The sequence below is a fragment of the Limulus polyphemus genome, unplaced genomic scaffold (genome assembly GCF_000517525.1).
Source record: "Limulus polyphemus unplaced genomic scaffold, Limulus_polyphemus-2.1.2 Scaffold6740, whole genome shotgun sequence".
Lineage (NCBI taxonomy): Eukaryota > Metazoa > Arthropoda > Merostomata > Xiphosura > Limulidae > Limulus > Limulus polyphemus.
In genome coordinates this window covers 35845-41352 of record NW_013672350.1, presented here as the reverse complement: position 1 = coordinate 41352, position 5508 = coordinate 35845, and the positions used below count along the sequence as shown (strand labels likewise).

The following is a 5508-nucleotide window of genomic DNA, read 5'->3' as shown; positions in this document are numbered from 1 at the left end:
AGTTGATATCATATTGAATGAGTTACAAACCGTTTTATCTTTAGTTGATATAATATGGAATGAGTTACAAACCGTTTTATCTTTAGTTGATATCATATTGAATGAGTTACAAACCGTTTTATCTTTAGTTGATATCATATTGAATGAGTTACAAACCGTTTTATCATTAGTTGATATCATATTGAATGAGTTACAAACCGTTTTTTGTTTACTTGAAAGGTGACACGGTATTTAGAGAAACCAAGAAACAGGACAGACGAAAAGGAGTACTTATACATAAGAACAACCAATGGTTCTTTTGAACTCGGTAAATGTCTCAAGATAATGGTGGTAGAAAACGTTTACGTGCCGATCACGTGCTTGCATCACCTAAAATTCCTCAATGTACCGGGACTTTTGTTGTTTACTAATAATGTCTGTTGAGGGGTAACTCAGCTCACATGTATCACGTGGAAGTTAGATACACACCCTTGATTTAATCCGGGTTCAACCAACTCCCTCATTAACAGAACGTGGCGTTTAGATAAAATTTATTTCTTCCGTGTTTATACTCGAGAGATTAAATTTGTTTCAACTTATAAAAAATGGACGACATTATCAAGCATAAACCCTAAAGAAATATTAATTTGGATAGCAGCCAACATGAACTGATCTAGAAAACGTATGTCAAAGGAAACACGTTTTTCAAGTTATTCGTCAACACGTAGACAACTAAACTTCTTAGAACGTCTACTTTGATGTCATCCAAAACATGAGTTGATCTAGACGACACGTGAACATTTTATAATCAAGATAAAACCAAACTTCTTAGAACATTATAATAGGTAAATACACAATACAGTATAAAGGAATTTATCAATAAAACAACGTTGAACTGAAGAGAACATGTGAAATGTCGAAACTAGTATTCTTATAAACTTGGTATGATTCCGTTAGTGTGTATTTAAACTTTCTTAGCATGAGATGATCCAGACGACACATTTTATGTGGAACATCAAGTAACAGTTTTTCCAACTTTCATTTCTGGAACGTGAAAGAAAGTATTTTAATAATCTTTATGACGTAAGTTTTAGAAGTCTGTTAGGAGAAACTACAATAATCTTTATGACGTAAGTTTTAGAAGTCTGTTAGGAGAAACTACAATAATCTTTATGACGTAAGTTTTAGAAGTCTGTTAGGAGAAACTACAATAATCTTTATGACGTAAGTTTTAGAAGTCTGTTAGGAGAAACTACAATAGTTTTATGACGTAAGTTTTAGAAGTCTGTTAGGAGAAACTACAATAATCTTTATGGCGTAAGTTTTAGAAGTCTGTTAGGAGAAACTACAATAGGCTTATGACGTAGGTTTTTGACGCTTGAGAGGGGACACTACAATAGGCTCATGACGTAAGTTTTAGATGCCTGTTAGGAGAAACTACAATAGGTTTATGACGTAGGTTTTTGACGCTTGAGAGGGGAAATTACAATAGGTTTATGACGTAAGTTGTTGACGCTTGAGAGGGGACACTACAATAGGTTTATGACATACTTTATAATTTCACCAAATAGAAACTGAAAACATTTTTATATTTTATTGTTAATGTTTATGTGCACACATTACACAATGTTTATATGAACTCAACCTGAAAGTGCACACATTACACAATGTTTATGTGAATTCACACCTGAAAGTGCACACATTACACAATGTTTATGTGAATTCACACCTGAAAGTGCACACATTACACAATATTTATGTGAATTCACACCTGAAAGTTCACACATTACACAATGTTTATGTGAATTCACACCTGAAAGTGCACACATTGTACAAAGTGTTATTATCAGAACTATGGACTAATATTGTTGATCTGTAAAACTGTGACATTAATCATAACTTCCCTCCCCCTGAAAGCAGGGTTCAAAATAACGACTTTTAGTTCTTTTCTAATTCTTGGTTTTAATTCAGAATATTTTTTAGCAAGGAAGGATTTTGATTTCACAAAATTTGGTTCTGCATAAGCTAATTTTTTCTTTAATATGTGCTCTACCAAACAATACTCCACCGCCAGTTAAGACAGACAGATCACATCAGATAGATAACCATTGTAAGTATGGATAAGCTGATCATATCAGAGAGTATCCACTGGTAGTAAGGATAAGCTGATAATATCAGAGAGTATGCCACTGTTAATAAGGATAAGCTGATAATACCAGAGAGTATCCACTGGTGGTAAGAATAAGATGATCATATCAGAGAGCATCTCACTGTTAGTAAGAATAAGATGATCATATCAGAGAGTATGCCACTGTTAATAAGGATAAGCTGATAATACCAGAGAGTATCCACTGGTGGTAAGGATAAGATGATCATATCAGAGAGTATCCCGCTGGTAGCAAGAATAAGCTGATCTTGTTAGAGTATCCCGCTGGTAGAATGATAAAATCAAGATGCACGGTAATGTGTCGTGCAGCCAAGATAACCTTTAATAACACTGTGTGTTATTAACAGAAGTGATAGTTTAGCAATTTTCCACTTTCTGTAGCTTGGACTGTGGTAATCCAAATTATCACACATTTTCAGTGGACGTGCTCTACTAGACCCTTAATTCTTATACCAAATTTCAAAACAATCTATTAAGAAATACACCAGATACAACATCTCCAATTCAAGACAACCCATTAACAAATACACGAGATATAACATCTCCAATTCAAGACAATATATTAATAAATACACCAGATATCACATCTCCAATTCAAGACAACCCATTAACAAATACACGAGATATAACATCTCCAATTCAAGACAATCCATTAAGAAATACACCAGATATAACATCTTCAGTTCAAGACAATTCATTAAGAAATACGTCAGATATAATATCTCCCATTCAACACAATTCATTAATAAATACACCAGATATAACATCTCCAATTCAAGACAATCTATTCATAAATACACCATATATAACATCTCCAATTTAAGACAATCCATTAAGAAATACATCAGATATAACATCTCCAATTCAAGACAATATATTCATAAATACACCAGATATAACATCTCCAATTCAAGACAATATATTCATAAATACACCATATATAACATCTCCAATTTAAGACAATCCATTAAGAAATACATCAGATATAACATCTCCAATTCAAGACAATATACTCATAAATACACCAGATATAACATCTCCAATTCAAGACAATCCATTAATAAATACACCAGATATAACATCTCCAATTCAAAACAATACATTAACAAATACACCAGATATAACATCTCCAATTCAAGACAATATATTAATAAATACACCAGATATAACATCTCCAATTCAAGACAATATATTATAAATTCACCAGATATAATATCTACAATTCAAGACAATCTATTAATAAATACACCAGATATAACATCTCGAATTTTGATTGAATTTATTCTCTTTTTCACACCGAAACTACAGAAACTTTATTTGATAGAAAAACATTCTTATCTTTTATGTATTTTTTTCAAATTTTGTACCCTGATAGAACTTTATAACCTACAATTAGGTGTCAAATGCGGTCTAAATATAAGACACACGTGCAAAGTTATTAAACAAAAACCGCTCATGTTTGACCGTTTTTAGTTTTTGATTAAGATGGCTGATTATAAGCAAAATTATAGGGTGAAAACACATCCAGATACACAAGTATTGGTTAGGCCAAGAAAACTAGATTAATGGTTTCTAGCTCAAATATCAAAACATCATACGGGTAAACAGTTATTATTCATTGCCAATTTTTAAACACAGATTGACTAAATTGTATGACATTTTCCTAATTAAAGAACTTTTAGCGTCACGTGATATTAGCTTAAGCAATTAATGTAAATAATGATGCTTGATACGACTGTACCGAGTGCATGCGGGTGATGAAAAAAACTGTTAATCTAAATTCCATGGCGTTGTTAGAAAAAAAAGCTATTAACACTGTTTTACAGAGAAAAAACTACCACCATATATTTTAAAGGATCTGGTTGGTTCTATAAAGTATAGGTCTGTTCCAAATAATGTGGTCGCGTTCCTAAAGCTAATGTTGGTTATTGTCGAATGTCACTTTCTTACTAGCTGTGGTTTGTTGGTGTATATTGACAAAAGTTATGATATTGTTACGCCTCCAGTCGTTAATTGATTTTCCGTAACTTCGTTCCGACGAAACTTTAGCGACACAAGTCCTTACTTAATAAAACTGGTTTATTCTTTCTGAATATAACTTTACCGATACACTTATTTTCAACAGTCGCTCTATAACAAACGTTTTAACAACGAACTTTAACTTCAACAATACTTTCTGACTGCAGTTCAATTACTCGCTACCTACACACATTGTCTCGTCACCTTGTCACCATCATATATATATACCAGACTACCCTATATCTAGTAATCTCCCGAAAATTCCCGAAGGTTCGAGAGAACGAGTGGCGTGACACTAGTCACGTGACCTCGCTGACGCAACAATATGTAATCAGAAACACCTTAGGTGTTAAAAAAAAAAGTGCGGATAAAATGGATTGAGCGTGTGATTTAAATAAATGAAATAAAAATTGGTGGCCAAACTGGTAGCTGCACTTATAGCATTGATAAGAATTTTACAACAAATATTCATTCATTAGTTATCTAGGCCGCGTATTTTGTATTACCCACTATCATGCCCTAAGTTCAACAAAAAACGTGGCCAGGCTAACTAATGAATGAACATTTGCTGTAAAATCTTATCAATGCTATAAATGTATCTACCAGCTTGACAACCTATTTTGGTTTCGTTCCTTTAACTCGCACGCTCAATCCTTTTTTGGCTGCACCTTTTTTTTCACACCTAAAGTATTTTTTTGATTATATTGTACCACTGAGATATACTGCGTAGTTGTTATTTCTAGCCACACCATATTTTTGATTTGAATTTCTATTTCTATTTTGCAAACTTTCGACACTTCAAAAAGTGGAAAAAAATGGTTTTGTTTTCCGACAAACTACAAACTTTTCTGATGAAAAATATAAGATGATAAATTAAGATCTACTCTTTCTCAACTGAACGATAAGGTGCTGCAGAACAAGCTACAAGATATTAAACTTTCCGTCTGAAATATCTGAACGATTAGAAACAAAAGCTTAGGCTAAATCAGGGACACGTTGCATCTCTTTGCAGTGTTTACCTTTAACTGCGTTTTTCCTGTGTCATCAACGCTATGACTCACATCGCTGGAATTCTAACCTGTTAGTGACATTAAAACACGCAGCCAACTGAAGTGGGAGAACTGATTTTTAAATACAAGTTAACATCATTAAAACGATCAGTAATTGTACATCAAAACAAAGTACTGAAGTGGGAGAACTGATTTTTAAATACAAGTTAACATCATTAAAACGATCAGTAAATGTCCATCAAAACAATCTACTGAAGTGGGAGGACTGATTTTTAAATACAAGTTAACATCATTAAAACGATCAGTAAATGTCCATCAAAACAATCTACTGAA

The 5508-nt window shown here is 32.8% G+C and overlaps 1 protein-coding gene across 1 annotated transcript in view; it reads right to left on the bottom strand.

Annotated features, from left to right (window-relative positions):
- LOC106474030 (F-box/LRR-repeat protein 7-like) overlaps positions 1–5508 on the bottom strand; it is a 13701-nt gene that overhangs the window by 1039 nt on the left and 7154 nt on the right. The gene's annotated exons all lie outside the window — the stretch shown is intronic.